This window comes from Triturus cristatus, chromosome 4_1 (assembly GCF_964204655.1).
Source record: "Triturus cristatus chromosome 4_1, aTriCri1.1, whole genome shotgun sequence".
NCBI lineage: Eukaryota > Metazoa > Chordata > Amphibia > Caudata > Salamandridae > Triturus > Triturus cristatus.
Window position 1 is genome coordinate 914,866,610 of NC_140585.1, and position 19,337 is coordinate 914,885,946.

The following is a 19,337-nucleotide window of genomic DNA, read 5'->3' on the forward strand; positions in this document are numbered from 1 at the left end:
TGCCATATCTGCGTGCTGGTGCACTTTATGCTGCCATGCTCCAATGCAGACACTCCTTTACCAGAGTGCAAGGTTGACTGAGTTGTGGTCAGCATCGTTTTTGTGAAGAAAGGGGTCCCTTTCTGCACAAAAACTATGCTGAAAGGCAATTTCCTCTTTGTAAGTGTGCTGCAGAATTCAGTACACATGCAAAGAGGAAAAAATGAGTATAAATAAAAAAATGTTTGAGGCTTGTGTGCTGTAGATACACATGCTTTGCATACTCCTGCCATCTAGTGTTGGGTCCAGATGTTTGCAAGTTGTTTTTTTCGAAGAAGTCTTTCCTAGTCACGAGGTAAGTTGATTCTTCCTTTCAGTGATAGTGCGCATGGGCATTGACTCCATTGTTAGATTGTGTTTTTCCGCCATAGGGTTCAGACGTATTGCTGCACACCAGTTCGCAACCGTTCCTCGGGTTCCCCCCTGGCGCGCAATCCTCTCTACCCTTGACGGTATTGTTTCCGTACGCGTTTCCACTTCTCCGCGTATCGTTTCGACATCGGAATCGACCTTCCATCGTAAAGTTTCATGGATGGCCTTTGAGGCCTTACCATGCCCAGTCAGCTCTCTGTCGATGGATCGCACTCCATTCAAATTCTGTCATCAGTGCCACGCGAAGTATCCGCACACCGACTCACACGAAGTGTGCAACTTGTGCTTATCTCCCGAGCAAAAAGAAGAAAGCTGTGACGCTTGCAAATCGTTCTAGTCAAAAAAGATCCTCCGCGTCGGTCTGGCTCAATGTCGAGACATGCAGCATCAAAGCATCGAAGACACGCCGGACATCTTCGGTGAAGACTCCGGCCATGAAGACATCGAGGCATCAGCGGCAGAAGAGGAGGTAGCCTTCTCCAACAAAGACTCGAACTTGAAACTCAAGATAGGCCTCGACGCCGAAGAAATGCCACAGGGACAAGGTGACATGAGTACCGAAGACACTTTGCCCCCACAAGCACTAAAAAAGACACAAGGCTTCCGTACCACCTCTGCCTTCTGGCCAAGGTCGGCACCGAGACGACGCTTCCGACACCCCGCCTTCGGACACGGCTCCAAAACAGTCAGTCAAGCCTTCCGGCTTCATACCCCGTCGCCAAAAGTCTTCCTCGGAGCCGAAACCCTCCGGTTCGAAGCATAAGTCAGGCTCGGACCTGAAATCCTCTGTGCCAAAACCTAAGCAACCTTCGGAGCCGAAACCTTCCACGCTGAAAGGCCAGACTCCGTCGGCCCAGAAAACATCGACACCAAAACACAAAGAGTCCCCTTCGGATCCGAAAGTGGATGCTCTTCCATTAACACCAGATCCAAAGCAGAAAAGGCTACACATTAACCCTGAGACTGGTCATATTTACACCAAACCACCTTAAAAATGCAAGCTTCAAGATGAGGACATTTCCTACAAGATCCTCTTGAAGAACAAATCTGTAGCTACAAGTCCTTTCCGTCTTCCATCACCTCCTCCAGCACCTCCATCTCCACCTCAGAATCCTTTGCATGTTACACCTCAGGATTCCCCACAATCACACCATGACAACGACATTGTAGATGATGGGGGTTTGAATATCCCAATAGATCCATGGACAGATTACACAATTGATCCCCTTGATGCTTCTGATCCAGACCTTTACCCAGCCAAACCATCTCCTCCAGACGACAATGCATCACACCAAGATCTCATTGCTAGGGCTGCACATTATCATGAGATTGAGCTGCACAAAGAATCACTAGAAGAAGATTTTTAGTTTGAGCCTTTGGCTTATACACACAGGTCATCACAGACACTTCCCATGCTTAAAGGCATGATGCAACATGCTGATGAGAGTTTCAAAGACCCAGTCAGAGCACGCATCTTGACTCCTAGGGTGGACAAAAAATATAAAGCCTCTCCTACAGATCCTATATTAATAAAGGGACAATTACCGTTATATTCCATAGTAGTATCTAATGCTCGTAGGTGGGCACATTTTCAAACATCAGGAGATGCTCCTCCGCCAGATAAAGAGTCCAAATTAATTGATGCTTCTGGCAAGTGCATAGCTGCTCAAGCTGTAAATCAATGGTGCATTGCAAATACGCAGGGCCTCTTAGCTAGGTATGACAGGGCACATAGGGCCGAAATGGAACAATTGCTCCAATATCTCACAGATGAGCATAAGGCTAAAGCACAGGACTTAGTAAATGAGGGTAAGCTCATTTCTAATTCATCTATACGCTGAGCTCTAGATGCTGAAGACACCGCAGCTAGAGAAATTAACATCAGCATTCTGATCAGGAGACATGCTTAGTTAAGGATTTTAGGGTTTAAACCTGAAGTCCAACAATCAAACCTTAACACACCCTTTGATAAGGAACACCTATTTGGTCCTAACATCGACCAGACATTAGAGAAAATGAAGAAGGACACCGTGGTAGCTAAATCTATGGGAGCACTCCAGGCTACCTCCAGAAGAGGTTCCTTTTTGATGCTCCTTTTACAGAGGAGGGTCGAAATCACCATCCCCAGATCAAAATACCTCCACTTACAAAGGCAACAACCAATCCTCTCTCCCTCCAGATGGTTTTTTCGAGGAGGATATAGAGGCAACAACTTCAAAAGTAGGGGTAAGGGCAACACACCCAGTAACTCCCATTCCCTCAACAAACAGTGACTTGCCCACGCTTCCCCCCGATTACACCACACCTGTCGGGGGAAGATTTAAACAATTTCTCCCCGTTTGACAGTCTATAACAGCAGACAAATGGGTGCTTGGAATTATCCAACATGGTTATAGCCTGGAGCTTACCAGCAATCCTCCAAACATTCCACCTCGGTCTCACAAGTTGTCTCCAGAACACATACACTTGCTGAAATAAGAGGTCAGGTCCCTCTTACAGAAAGGTGCAACAGAACTGGTTCCAGTACGGTACCAGGACTCAGGGGTGTACTTTCTCATCCCCAACAAGGACGGTTCCCTAAGACCTATTCTGGATCTCAGATAACTAAACCGTTATATACTGTCATAACACTTTCACATGGTGACACTTCAACAGGTACTCCCACTTTTACAAAGAGCAAACTTTATGTCTACCCTAGATTTAAAGGACGCATATTTTCACGTTCCAATTCGTCCAGCTCATCACATATACCTCAGATTTGTGATAGCGGGCAAACATTACCAATTCGAGGTGCTTTCCTTGGGAGGGACTAGAGCGCCCAGATTTTTTACCAAATATCGGGTGGTAGTCATTGCTCATCTAAGAAGACAACCAATTCACGTCTTCCCCTATCTAGACCAACTGGCTTATCAAAGCCAGCTCTCACCAGAACTGTCTATATCACACACAGATCACAATAGATCTACTTCATCAACTGGGGTTCACCATCAATGCTCAAACATCTCACCTGCATCTGCCACAGATGCAGTCTTACCTAGTAGCCAGTCTCGGCACAGTCAGAGCTCTTGCGTCTCCCAATGTATCCAGAATTCGCCATATTCAGGCTATGATTCTACAGTTTCAACCCAACCAAGCTTTACCAGCCAGAGTGTTCATGCAACTGCTGGGAATGATGGCGTCTTGCATCGCAATTGTATCCCATGCAAGGCTTCACATGCGCCCCGTACAAGAGTGCTTAGCACGTCAGTGGAATCAGTCACAGGGTCAATTAACTAATCTACTGTTGGTAGACGGACGTACCCATCGCTCTCTGCAGTGGTGGAACCCACAAAACATATCAGCAGGCCGGCATTTCATTGACCCTATTCCACAGATCGTGTTCACAGCGGACGCATCTCTAACAGGTTGGGGGGCTCATCTCAAGGGTTACACAATACAAGGCCTCTGGAGCAACAAGCACAAGGCTCTCCACATCAATTACCTAGAGTTTTTACCAATTTTTCTGGCACTTAAAGCTTTTCAAACTCACCTCATCACCAACACTGTCCTAGTCCGAACGGCCGTGTGTGAAAAAGCAGGGGGGATACACTCTCTCCAACTGTCAACATTTGCTCAAGTCATCTGGAAGTGGGCAATTCATCACAAAATGTATCTTCTGACAGAACATCTCCAAAGGAGTAAACAATCAAATTGCCGACCTCCTCAGCAGAAGGAGACCGCAAATTCATGAGTGGGAACTTCATCCCCAAGTTCTCCTTCCCTATTTTCTACAATGGGGTTTTCCACAAATAGACCTGTTCGCCACAGTCGAAAATGCAAAATTCCCAAGCTTCAGCTCCAGGTTCCCACACCCGCTCTCAAAGGACAATGCCCTATGGATGAGCTGGGCATGTATATTTGCCTATGCTTGCCCGCCTCTCCCGCTCATTCTGTGTGTGGTTCGGAAACTCAGGCAAACATCCCTCACACTAATTCTAGTAGCTTCCACATGGGCCCATCAACCATGGTACACCACCCTGTTGGAGCTGTCAATAGTTCCACATCAAAAGCTACACCTCACCTCCAGTCTCCTGACAGAACCATGGAGAAATCAGACATCCAAATCCCAAGGAACTAAATCTAGCGATCTGGATCCTGAAGTCATAGAGTTTGTTTATTTAAATTTACCACCACTGTATGAATATTCTAAAAGAAGCAAGAAGGCCTACCACCAGAGCTTGCTATGCAGCAGGATGCAAAAGATTGGTTTTATACTGCAATAACAACAAAATCAATCCTTTAGATGCTTCCATACAAAACATCATCTGTTACCTGTTACATTTACAGTGAACAGGATTAGCGTATACATCTATTCGTTTGCACCTTGCAGGAGTAGCTGCCTAGTTGCAAAATAGGCAACAGCTATCACTATTCAGAGTTCCAGTAATTAAAGCTTTCATGGAAGGCTTAAAAAGAGTAATACCACCACGGATATCTCCTGCCCCAGTGTGGAATCTCAACATGGTTCTCACAAGACTCATGGGTCCACCTTTTGAACCATTGCACAAGTGGCCTCTGCAATTCCTCTCAAGGAAAGTTGCTTTCCTCATTGCCATCACATCACTGAGGAGAGTTGGTGAGCTACATGCATTAACTTTACAAGAACCCTTCTTTCAGCCACATAAAGACAGGATAGTTCTCCACACCAACCCTAAATTCCTTCCCAAAGTTGTTTCTGCCTTTTAAATAAACCAGTCGGTTGACTTACCAGTTTTCTTTCCCCAACCTGATTCTGTAGCAGAACACGCTCTTCACACACTTGACGTTAAAAGAGTTTTACTGTACTACATAGATAGGACAAACGACTTTCACAAAACAAAACAACTGTTTGTTGCATTTGCTCCACCTCACTAAGGCAATCCTATCTCTAAATCTGGTATTGCCAGATGGATTGTTAAATGCATTCAAACATGCTATGCTAAAGCTAAAAGAACTTTAACTATTTCCCCTAGTGCGCATTCCACACGCAAAATAGAGGCTTCTGTGGCATTTTAGGTGACATTCCGCTAGCTGACATATGTAAGGCAGCTACATGGACTACACCACACACATTTACCAAACACAATTAAGTAGCTGTGTTAGCACATCAACAAGCTAATGTAGTCCAAGCAGTACTTAAAATACTGTTCCCAACAACTGCAACACCTACAGGTTAGCCACCCCTTTGGGAGTATACTGCTTTATAGTCTATGCAAAGCATGTGTATCTACAGCACACATGCCTCAAACGGATAATGTTACTGATCTTGGCATGTAGAGCTATAGATTCACATGCGCCCACCCTATGTACCTATAGTTGTTGCAGTTCTTCATTATACATTTATACGCATGGACATCTATATACCCCACTTTCTTACTCCATTCTCACCCTCTTGCGGGAAAACAATCTAACAATGGAGTCGATGCCCATGGGCACTATCAGCGAAAGGAGGAGTCACCTTACCTTTTGACTAGGAAGGACTTCTTCGAAGAAAAACAACTTGCAAACATCTGGACCCAACACTAGATGGCAGGAGTATGCAACGCATGTGAATCTATAGCTCTACATGCCAAGAACAGATGCTTACTGGGTAAGTATCATTATCCTTCTACATCTTGCACCAGCCTCAGGGAGGCACAGGACTTTGGTGCAAATCCATGTCAACAAGTCTTTATAGATATGGTTTTGCTTCAAAACCATGGGTGATTGCACGGGTACGCCTATGCACCACTTATGGAATAATAATAACGTTACTTAGCGGCAGTCAGGAACAGACAAGGACATTAGCTGATCTAGCCAAAGAGCCATGTCTTCAGCTGCTTTCGGAACTCAACTTCAGTACCCAGCATGCAGAGATGCAGAGGCAGAGCATTCCATAGCATAGCTGTCTTTACCGAAAAAGCACTGCCATTCTTCCTGGACTTGACAAACCGGGGAACATACAGCAGGAGCTTAGAGCTAGATCTCAGTGTGTGAGTCGATTGGTAAGGGAGCAGTCTCTTTTTAAGGTAAATCGGTCCTATATTGTGGATTGCCCGAAAAGCTAAAGTCAAGGCCTTAAATTCAATCCGTTTTGCGACCGGGAGCCAATGGAGGCACCTGATGTGGGGGAGATGTATGAATATTCTAAAAGAAGCAAGAAGGCCTACCACCAGAGCTTGCTATGCAGCAGGATGCAAAAGATTGGTTTTATACTGCAATAACAACAAAATCAATCCTTTAGATGCTTCCATACAAAACATCATCTGTTACCTGTTACATTTACAGTGAACAGGATTAGCGTATACATCTATTCGTTTGCACCTTGCAGGAGTAGCTGCCTAGTTGCAAAATAGGCAACAGCTATCACTATTCAGAGTTCCAGTAATTAAAGCTTTCATGGAAGGCTTAAAAAGAGTAATACCACCACGGATATCTCCTGCCCCAGTGTGGAATCTCAACATGGTTCTCACAAGACTCATGGGTCCACCTTTTGAACCATTGCACAAGTGGCCTCTGCAATTCCTCTCAAGGAAAGTTGCTTTCCTCATTGCCATCACATCACTGAGGAGAGTTGGTGAGCTACATGCATTAACTTTACAAGAACCCTTCTTTCAGCCACATAAAGACAGGATAGTTCTCCACACCAACCCTAAATTCCTTCCCAAAGTTGTTTCTGCCTTTTAAATAAACCAGTCGGTTGACTTACCAGTTTTCTTTCCCCAACCTGATTCTGTAGCAGAACACGCTCTTCACACACTTGACGTTAAAAGAGTTTTACTGTACTACATAGATAGGACAAACGACTTTCACAAAACAAAACAACTGTTTGTTGCATTTGCTCCACCTCACTAAGGCAATCCTATCTCTAAATCTGGTATTGCCAGATGGATTGTTAAATGCATTCAAACCTGTATGTGGAAATATGGATTTTTCTGGTCAGTTATGTCCCCTATCTTGGACCCCAACGGTTCTATGTGCATGTTACAAGTACATGTATGTTCCCTCCAGTTCCAGTTCTGAAGACGCAAATACATGTGCGTCCACCGTTAACATGTCCTCTTTCAGATCCGCCATGAATGGGCCGGATATTCCATTCCTAAGTACAAAAGGCCACCGCCTTTATATGGTTCACTTATGCCATTTTTTTCAGTCCAGGCAAGTAGGCCCTGATTCTGTCATCAAGCTTTTCTTGCTTTCTGTCTCTGAAGCTCCAGTCCGAGCCTGCATCTGTGACCATGAACTTTGTCTCATTCCCTGCGCGGCTCACGAAGCCTGACATCAGCCTGTTGCCTGCCAAGAAACTGTATTTCACCTTCGAAATTATCTGCTCCGCCCCCTGCCCAATGCATTCCTGTCTAGTAGTTTCAGTAAACATTCTTCCAGCTACCGAGCAAAGGCCCGGCTTCTCTGTCTTCATGCAAGTAATTCATAGCCCTGTTACTATGGAAGATTCCTGCCCTCGCACCTAGTGTAGACACTTAGACGCTTGTACACGCACTAACAGTCAGTATAGTCAGTATAGAATAAGATTCTACTCTAAGAGACCTCTCTTCTGGATAACATAGTTCTTTAAACATAGGATGTTAGATATGATTTGGGATTAGGTTGACTTGACCCTCCAGACTTCTGTCGCCACATGTAGAGCTAAATGTCAAGTCCCCTTCACCCCCTAGTTGCACGTCAATTACACGTCATACTGCTACGCGCGCATCTCTGCCAAGTATTTCTGCTGACATTGCGAAATTATTTCATAGGTCCACCCATATGTGACATCACAACCAATGACGTTTCCTTGTTACTCCCAATTACGCCTCCTTCAGCTACGCATGTGAAATGTTATCTTTGCTATCAATTGTTACGCCTCTTGCATTTACTTCACTGTAATGCCTATTGTATAAAAGTGAATAATTATCAATAATGTAGGTACTTCACTTCCTGAACCTTCGTGGTGATGGAACTTGGAGCAACCGATTCGAATCATCCATTGGAATAAAGCCCATTCCGAACCTCTAATACCACGGATTCTGCCTCTTATTTACTGAGCTATTTTTATTATGTTTCTGTATCAAATTAAGTCCCGGTAATTAAATTATTTACCACATGAATGGCGCCCGAACAGGGACACTTTCTCATCTCACGCGCCGGCGGTGCGTTGCAGGCCCGGTCTCCTGCCACAGCTGGACGGACAACAACGCGTACCAGCAGGATTTCCTGTATCTCCCTCCGGTCAAGCGGGGGCGACTGAGGCTGCGATCTACACCCAGACGAGGCGGTGAGAAGTGCGAAGTATCCCGACCAGAGCCTAGCTGAGAGAGCAAGATCCGAGGTATACAGAGGCCCACCAGGTTTCCGAAGCTTAGAAGTGTCCGAAGTTGTCGAGTTAAGTCCAGTCCGGTCCAGTTCAGTTCAGTTCCGTTCCGAGGCCTTCCGTTCCGAGCTACCCGGTGAGTACCATTACTGGGGAGGCGTTCTGGCGTGCACATAAGTTGTGCCGGTCCAGACGGGTTTGGGTACACAAATCCGGTCTGCACTGTTTTAGCAGTGTATCTGTACTGTTTAGCAGTATATCTAGTATATCAAGTATATAAATTCAGAATAATTCAGTTAATGCCGAGTATTATGTTTAGTGATTAAGTTTCCTTAGATCGTTATCATCATTGTTTGCTCATTTAAATGTTAAATGTTAAATGTGTTAATACGTTCTGCATATTGTGGTATGAATGACTGTTCATTATCGTGTTTATTGTATTAAGTTTGTTCAAGATCAAGTATCAGATCAGTTCTCAATATGCCGCTCTTTTCGAAATTAAGACAGATCACAACTAGAAAAGGGGTACTCGAAGAAGCTGTTCCTATTCCTCCTAGGGACACTCCAGGGTACTTCATGTATCATAAACACGGCTTAGACGCTATATTACTTCTTGATCTATGGGTAGACTACACTAAGGAATTACCAGAAAGTCAGAGGTGGCCCGCAGCTGGGACCTGGGATGCAGAGTGCATCGTGAAAGTAGAGGAAGAATTATGGAAAAAGAAAGCTAGACAATCACAGAAAGACGCCATTGAATTATGGCGTAAAGAATCATATAGACGTACAGAAAAAGCACGTAGACAGGAAGAGAAGAGTAAAGAGAATTCAAATGAAGTTCGAGAAAATCTATTAATTGAAGAAGGTACACGAGTGAAATCAGAACAAGTAGACAGACAAAGAAATGCCCTTATGAAGGGTATGTATCCCCTTCTGGCCGAGGGATTACCTAAGGCTACTGCGGGGATACCAAAAGACTTGCCACCCCCATTGTTTCCAATAAAGGTACATCCTAAAGGGCATCCTAGAACCGCAGAAGATGTTTTTCTTTCCTCATATTTAGATGACGCAGCTCCCGAGTATGCTAACCCCGCCCCACATAGACCGTTGGCCGGGGAGGTTCAACGCCAAGATCCTGTATCTATATCTCTACAGCACCAAATCCTGACACAAGTTCCGGCAAGCACATCTGTTTCCACATCTGTTCCTACAGCTACTTCTATAGCTGTGTCCACACCTATAGTTGCTGTATCGCGTTCAACGAATCCTTTCACGCCCGATACCCCAGACGGGGCTACGGGAGGTGCTACCAATATTTTTTCTACGCCACCCAGAATAAATAAACTTACTTTTCAAGAGTCAGCACATCCACGTACCCCCAAACTCATAAATGCCCGCACGCTTAAGGAACTTCTTATAGATTGTAGATATGACCCTGTGCCCGGCAAAGAGGACGAAATGATCATGGCATCATTACGTATCAGACGAGCCGCGGTGTATTTAGGGAAGTTACCAGGAATGACTATGCATCTAGATAATATATATCATTTTGTCCAAACAGGGCGAGATTCTGAATGTATTAACAGAGCTATGGAATACCAGAAAGTGGAAATACAGGGGGAACTGTTACGTTTCCTCATAAATTGTGTGATCAGAAATCAAGACCGACCGGGGGTAGACCCGGAAGCAATGCAAATTCTTACCAGATGGAGCCAGAATATATCAGAAGGGAGACATGATAAGCAAAACTGTATAATAGCCATGCGCTGAAAGATCCGTAAAGAAATAGAACGCCTACACGAAGAAAGATTAGCGGTAGACCAGTTCGAACAAAGCGAGGAGGAAGGATCAGGACTGCCCACAGGACAGTCAGAAACCATAGCCTATGTAGGTAGAGGAAGATCTTGTAATAGTACTAGATGTCTTACTGACCCGATACGTCCGATATGTCTAGAAAATAACAGGAATTTTCAAACACCTATAATAAATATAAGGTCCCCCGAGCATTCGTTCCAAGCCGCTGACAAATTACTGCGAGAACGAAGGGGTTATCATTTTCTCGATTCTATGGATGAACAAGAATTAGCCAGGTCAGCCGTTCATTGGGTTGACAGTCCCGGAAAGTATGATGATGATACAGTAGCACACACATTTTTGAATCTCACCCCAGATGAACAGCGTTTAGCTGGGATTTATATGATTCAACAACTTCTTATACTATATAAAAGCCAACATTCAGATCCTGGTCCTTTACCTGATATATTGACTGAATTACTCACGAATAGATGGAGAGGTTCAGGTACTAAGCTAATTAAAGAAATACTAGAATCAAGAAAGCAGTACATTCTTTTTGTATGTCCAGAACATGTCTCACTGCCCATCAAGGAAAGACCGATGTATTACATGGACAGACAGAATCCCTTACGAGAAGTACACCCAATAAAGGGCGAGGACAATCAGTTTAAACGTGTATATGTATATACGCCCATATCGAAAATAGAATTGTTAGAGATGAAGAAAGTGGTACCCAGCCATGACAAAGACCCAGCGGGTTTCCACCGAGAAATTAAAGACATGTTACTCATGGGAGAGTATACCTATCCCGACATTATGACAATATTAAAGGTATTGATGCCTGCTGGCATTTATGAAAAACTCAAGGAAAAAGAGTGGGAGGTGGGAGACCAAAAGATAGACTGGACAGCATTAGAAAATGAAGAAAAGGCCCGAGGTCCAGGTTCGGGGCTTGGGGACAAAACTAAGGCACTACCAGGTTTACTAGTACAGGTACTGCCACGTTTATTAACCACGAAAAAGGAAGACTGGGGTGCAATCTCAGCCTGTAAACAAAAGCAAGATGAAGATACTAGTGATTTCTATGCCCGATTCGAAAAATGTTTTGGTATAAATAGTGGTATAAAAGCAAGTAGCGAGTCATACCCACATCTGTTTGTGACAAAATTAGTTGAAAATTCCTTGCCCCAAGTGAAGAATAGAGTATTGAAATTCGAGAGTACCTGGCAAGGTAACACCCCATCACAAATGTTACAAATGTTACAGTATCATCACAATAGAATTAGAGAGGAACAAGATCATGAACAAAGACGCATGAAAGACACGAAAATGAAAATGCTAGTCTCCCAGACAGTTCCAGCTGAAGGACATAAAAAGGGTACGACACATTCCGGTGATTCAGCAGGACCTGTAAAAGGGACATGCAACTACTGTAAACAACCAGGTCATTATATACACGATTGTCCAGTCCTGAAGCGTAATATCGCCACAGGTATTACAAAAGAAAGACCACGGCCACTTAGACAGGATCAGAATGAACAAGGAGCCCCACAGCATGCACAGTCCATGCCAGCTCCACAACAGTCTATACAGTTTGTGCCAGCTGCACCAGCGCTGCCTGTTGCTGCCACACAAACCACGACACGACAGCTGTACCAGACCGCACAGTACGACTACCCTGATTATCAACGATACGCATGAACTAGCCTAGAGAGGGAAGTTGACTTGCCCCTTATCGAGGTCCCTGTAGACCAAGAAGGACCTTATGTACATAGTGAATTATTAGGCCAAGATAGAAAATTTTTACTCGATACCGGGGCAAGTCGAACAACCATAAAACGTAGTGAAGTTCCAGGGGCACCCCTCTCAGGCTCACAGAATATTTCCCTTGGTTTTTCAGGAAAACCTATTGTTAATGAAGTATCACAGCCTCTTCCACTTACGATAGGACCCTTGACCAGAACTACAGATTTATTGTTTACTAAATCATGTCCAGAAAACTTGTTAGGTATAAAAACACTGAAAGCTCTAGGAGCTATAATATGTTGTTCTCCGGAAGGAGTAAGATTGTTTTTACGTGATTTCAAAGGTCACTATGTGTCTCGAGATATGGATTCCCGACTGCAGACTTTACCGACACATTTATGGGCACAAGGCCCTACAGATGTTGGTTGCATGAACATTACACCCTATCGAGTCACACTAAAGGCCGGAGTGGTACTACCACGAATGCGACAATACAAGTTACCCCCAGATGCTGTAATGGCTTTACTGCAAATCATTGACGAGCTCATTGCCCAAGGAGTGGTTGTAGAAACAGACTCCAATGTATGTAATTCACCGATAATTCCGATTCTTAAACGAACAGATCCGAAGGCCCCGCCAGTATATCGATTGGTTATTGATCTGCGCGAATTGAACAAATGCATTGTGCCACAATTCCCTGTGGTCCCAGATATCTCGTCATTACTGACAGCTATTGATTCTGAAGCAACATTCTTTACTGTAATTGATCTCAAGAATGCCTTTTTCAGCGTCCCTATAGATCCGGAAAGCCAATATTTGTTCGGATTTAGTTTAAATGGACGTAGCTTTAAATTCTCGCGCGCACCTCAAGGATTTACAGAAAGCCCCAGCATCTATAGCCAAGCACTGAAACGAGAACTCGACAGTATCCACATGCCAGTAAACACTGCCCTGCTTCAATATGTCGATGATCTGCTGATCACCGCCAGAAGCGAACCTGAATGTGAGAAAGCATCACTGACAGTTTTACAATTTCTAGCCGAAAAGGGGCACAAGGTGTCCCCTTCTAAGCTGCAATTCTGTGTCCAGCGAGTTGTTTATCTTGGACACTCGCTGTCCAAGGAGGGAAGGCAGCTTACACCCGACCGCATTCAGTTAATAGCTAACATGCCAATACCCAAGACACAAAAGGAGGTGCGGGCTTTTATAGGCCTCACTTCATATTGTAGGCAGTGGATCCCTCAGTATGCATTTCTAGCAAAACCACTCATTCAGTTGACAACACAGGAGGCAGCCACATCGACTGTTCTCCCTTGGACTCAGGAACATACACAAGCTTTTGAAAGCTTAAAGAAAGCTTTATGTCAAGCACCGGTTTTAGCAACACCATGTTACAATAAACAGTTTACACTTTTTGTTACAGAACGCGAAGGTACTGCCTTGTCAGTACTCACACAGGAACAAGCAGGATCACACAAACCGTGTGCTTATTTTTCTAGTACATTAGATCCCGTAGCTCAGGCTTTGCCTGCATGCCTAAAATCAGTGGCAGCGACAGCTTTAGCAATCAGACAAAGCGATGCCATAGTGTTAGGACATCCATTGACAGTACAAGTACCACATGCAGTAGAGGTTCTTTTGAATCGAACGCAAACACAACATTTAACTATAGCGCGACTTACAGGGTATGAATTAACATTGTTCCAACCACATATAGAAATCAGACGTTGTAACACATTGAATCCTGCCACACTTTTACCCGTAATTGGAACGGACCCACTAGCGCATGACTGTATTGACGTTATTACAATCACGACGAAACCCAGACAAGACTTGACAGATGTCCCATTGTCAGACCCAGACCTGACGTTGTATGTAGATGGTTCATGTATGAGAACAAATACCGGTTAGTGGCCGCTTACGCAGTCACAACAGACACTGAAATCATTGAAACAAATTGCATAAATACCTTGTCAGCTCAAGCAGCAGAGCTCATCGCTCTGACACAAGCCTGTATTCAAGCCACAAATAAAAGAGTCAACATATACACTGATTCACGTTATGCATTCGGAGTTGTACATGACTTCGGCGTGCTGTGGCGAGAGAGAGGTTATTTAACTTCTCACGGTGCCCACATTCAGCACGGACCCCTCATTCATGCCTTATTAGATGCAATACATCTACCCATTGCAATATCGATTATGAAATGCAAAGCTCATACGAAAATTACTGATATCATTTCTCAAGGCAATGATCTAGCTGACAGAACAGCTAAACAGACTGCTCAAACTCAAACATCCGACATGACAAAGACAATAGTCCAGACACCAACACATTGCATGATGGTTAAGGATCCCGCTCTTGACGTAATTGACATACAGACACATGCTACACCAGACGAAATAAAGAAATGGACTGAATTAGGTGGGATTCAAACGGACCAAGGATGGATGACGAAGGAAAAATCTGTGTGGTTCCTTCCTGATTCAATGGTCCAAGTTATTATTAACACTATACATAGTCCAGCGCATCTAGGAGAAAAAGCTATGCTAGACAGCATCCAACACATTTGGTTCAATAAACATTTACGAGCAGCAGCCAAGCAAAAAGTTCGTACCTGTATGATCTGTTGTCAGTTTAACCCAGGAAAAAGCGTTCCCGTAGAACAGGGTGGATTTCAGTCTCCTGATCACCCTTTTGAAGTGCTCCAGATGGATTATATCCAGATGGAACGATGTCGAGGATTCAAATATGTTCTCGTAGTTGTCTGTGCTCTTTCCCGTTGGACAGAGGCATACCCGGTTTCAGATTACACTGCCCCGACTACTGCCAAACAGTTAGTTCGAGAATTCTTCCCACGATACGGTTTACCACGTGCTGTCTACTCAGATAACGGTCAGCCGTTCTCATCCGAACTAATGAAACACGTTTCACTTTTGTTAGGCTATCAGTGGAAATTCCACTGTGTCCGACACCCCGAGGCAGCAGGTCTCGTAGAAAGACATAATCAGATTCTGAAAATCAGATTGTCCAAGATATGCAGAGAGAAGGGTGTCGACTGGGTAGTGGCCTTACCAGTTGCACTCTTTTACATGAGAATGGTAGCACACTCTCGAACAGGGCTATCCCCGTATGAGGTGATCTTTGGCAGACCACCAAATATGTGGGGGACGCCTATACCACGTAAAATAACTGATATTGACTGTAATATGCTGACCGATTATTTGGCTTCCTTGATGTCTGCACTACAATCTTGTCGTTCACAGGTAGCTGCAGCCTTTCCTGACAACACTGAGGTGAAACCCCATGACGTAATTCCAGGGGATCTCGTTTTAGTGAGGAACTTTGATCGAAAGACTCAGCTGGATCCTAGGTGGAAGTCACCGAAATTGGTCTTGCTCACCACAAGGACAGCCGTGAAGATCGAGGGCAGAAAAGGCTGGATACATTCAAGTCATATCAAGAAATTTCATGGACTACCATCGGACGTAAACACCACACCTTGTGTGTCTTCACCCATTGACTCAAAACTTCCTTTTGTTGCAACCAGTAGTCACGAACAATATAAACTAAAACTCAGATCTAACCGGTCGGGAAATTTGATTGTTTAAGTCCTCTCCAAGGTGAAGCGGTTGAATTTGTCCCTGACATGTATCCCTTAGATCTGAATAGAGAAAACACCCGAAAAATGTTGAAACGACATGCATACTGTAAATCACTGCGTAGTCATTGCACAGTGACGTTATTAATTTTGTTTTTCCTAAGTTTCTTAATAATTACTGCAAGTACATTGTTGCACATATATTATCCTATTTCTAGACATGTTTATAATATTACTGCTGAACATTCTTTTAGTGACCTACCCCCGCATGAATTATCGTATAGATTTGCGCTGCGCAATAACACTTTTATTAGTATGTTACATCATTCCCATCAGGTTAGCAATGCTACAGATTGTTGGATATGTGGCCGACTCCCTCCCTATCAGAATTATAAAGGAATTCTACCTCTTTTTCCATACCCATTCACACACAACGGCTCCTGTGGAGCATGGTTTAGTTTAATCAATACCCTAGATTCAAATTCTGCAGTTTATCAAGACAACTGGGTATGGGGAAATTTGAACTTAGTTTTACTTAAAGTCTGCTACCCTAACAAGGAGGGACTTCCCAAGAGAACAGGAACTGATCTAGAAAATGAAGTATATGGATTAGGTAATTTTACGCTTAATCTTATGATCCTAAATGTCGAATCCGAAGCTACCCCAATTTTGCACGCCATGTCAGTATTTTCAGTAAAAGGTGAATTATGTGTAAGAAAGAATGGTTCCATACATATGGGCCATAGTAGATGCACCACTGTAATAGAATTCAGTGATCAAGGCAAGTCGACATTTAGAGCTTCCCGCCATTCCTATTTTATATGTGGTCAGACGGCATATGTACGTTTGCCTCTAGATTGGGATGGTACCTGCACATTGGATTTCTTTTGCCACCTGTTTTCCTAGCTCCTCCTGATTATCACAGAAATACTCATTTAGTACACAATAGAGAAAGGAGAGATCTCCCAATAGTCGATTACACTGAAACAGCATGGGAAAAATACACAGATTTCAATAAAGGTCTCTTTCCCTATATAGGTACCGTTACTAATAGTAAGCTGATACGTAGATTAACTAGAACCCTTGAAGCAGTAGTGAACGAAACTATTTCCGCCTTAGGCAATTTAACAGAAGAGCAGTCTGCTATGCGGATTGTTGTGCTTCAAAATCGTCTAGTCCTTGACGTCATCCTGGCCGATAGGGGCGGAGCTTGTAGGGTCATCGGATCAAGCTGCTGCGTATTCATACCAGAAAATTCGCCATCTGTATATAAAGCTATAACCCGCCTTCATAAGATTGTGAGCCAGATACACCAGAATCCAGGCACTTGGACTTGGTCCGGGTGGTTTTGGAGCGTGTTATCAGCCTGGGGATGGAGAGTTCTATCCTTCCTAGGTATTGGCCTTCTCATACTATTCAGTTGCTGTCTATGCCTGCAATGTGGACCAGCGATTTGTGGTCTGTGTGCCACATCGTGTATTCCACATCAAGATTTTCGTTCAAGATCCCGGAAGAAGAAAGAAGAACAAATGATGCTATATGAACAGATCAATGGATTAATGAAGATTGATATCTCTTGACGGGCAAGTAGGGGACAAGGAGGGAATGTGGAAATATGGATTTTTCTGGTCAGTTATGTCCCCTATCTTGGACCCCAACGGTTCTATGTGCATGTTACAAGTACATGTATGTTCCCTCCAGTTCCAGTTCTGAAGACGCAAATACATGTGCGTCCACCGTTAACATGTCCTCTTTCAGATCCGCCATGAATGGGCCGGATATTCCATTCCTAAGTACAAAAGGCCACCGCCTTTATATGGTTCACTTATGCCATTTTTTTCAGTCCAGGCAAGTAGGCCCTGATTCTGTCATCAAGCTTTTCTTGCTTTCTGTCTCTGAAGCTCCAGTCCGAGCCTGCATCTGTGACCATGAACTTTGTCTCATTCCCTGCGCGGCTCACGAAGCCTGACATCAGCCTGTTGCCTGCCAAGAAACTGTATTTCACCTTCGAAATTATCTGCTCCGCCCCCTGCCCAATGCATTCCTGTCTAGTAGTTTCAGTAAACATTCTTCCAGCTACCGAGCAAAGGCCCGGCTTCTCTGTCTTCATGCAAGTAATTCATAGCCCTGTTACTATGGAAGATTCCTGCCCTCGCACCTAGTGTAGACACTTAGACGCTTGTACACGCACTAACAGTCAGTATAGTCAGTATAGAATAAGATTCTACTCTAAGAGACCTCTCTTCTGGATAACATAGTTCTTTAAACATAGGATGTTAGATATGATTTGGGATTAGGTTGACTTGACCCTCCAGACTTCTGTCGCCACATGTAGAGCTAAATGTCAAGTCCCCTTCACCCCCTAGTTGCACGTCAATTACACGTCATACTGCTACGCGCGCATCTCTGCCAAGTATTTCTGCTGACATTGCGAAATTATTTCATAGGTCCACCCATATGTGACATCACAACCAATGACGTTTCCTTGTTACTCCCAATTACGCCTCCTTCAGCTACGCATGTGAAATGTTATCTTTGCTATCAATTGTTACGCCTCTTGCATTTACTTCACTGTAATGCCTATTGTATAAAAGTGAATAATTATCAATAGTGTAGGTACTTCACTTCCTGAACCTTCGTGGTGATGGAACTTGGAGCAACCGATTCGAATCATCCATTGGAATAAAGCCCATTCCGAACCTCTAATACCACAGATTCTGCCTCTTATTTACTGAGCTATTTTTATTATGTTTCTGTATCAAATTAAGTCCCGGTAATTAAATTATTTACCACACCTGTTACATTTACAGTGAACAGGATTAGCGTATACATCTATTCGTTTGCACCTTGCAGGAGTAGCTGCCTAGTTGCAAAATAGGCAACAGCTATCACTATTCAGAGTTCCAGTAATTAAAGCTTTCATGGAAGGCTTAAAAAGAGTAATACCACCACGGATATCTCCTGCCCCAGTGTGGAATCTCAACATGGTTCTCACAAGACTCATGGGTCCACCTTTTGAACCATTGCACAAGTGGCCTCTGCAATTCCTCTCAAGGAAAGTTGCTTTCCTCATTGCCATCACATCACTGAGGAGAGTTGGTGAGCTACATGCATTAACTTTACAAGAACCCTTCTTTCAGCCACATAAAGACAGGATAGTTCTCCACACCAACCCTAAATTCCTTCCCAAAGTTGTTTCTGCCTTTTAAATAAACCAGTCGGTTGACTTACCAGTTTTCTTTCCCCAACCTGATTCTGTAGCAGAACACGCTCTTCACACACTTGACGTTAAAAGAGTTTTACTGTACTACATAGATAGGACAAACGACTTTCACAAAACAAAACAACTGTTTGTTGCATTTGCTCCACCTCACTAAGGCAATCCTATCTCTAAATCTGGTATTGCCAGATGGATTGTTAAATGCATTCAAACATGCTATGCTAAAGCTAAAAGAACTTTAACTATTTCCCCTAGTG

The 19,337-nt window shown here is 43.8% G+C and overlaps 1 protein-coding gene across 1 annotated transcript in view; it reads left to right on the plus strand.

Moving 5' to 3' along the window:
- The window catches only part of KCP (kielin cysteine rich BMP regulator), a 496,613-nt gene that overhangs the window by 460,903 nt on the left and 16,373 nt on the right, over positions 1-19,337 (plus strand). The gene's annotated exons all lie outside the window — the stretch shown is intronic.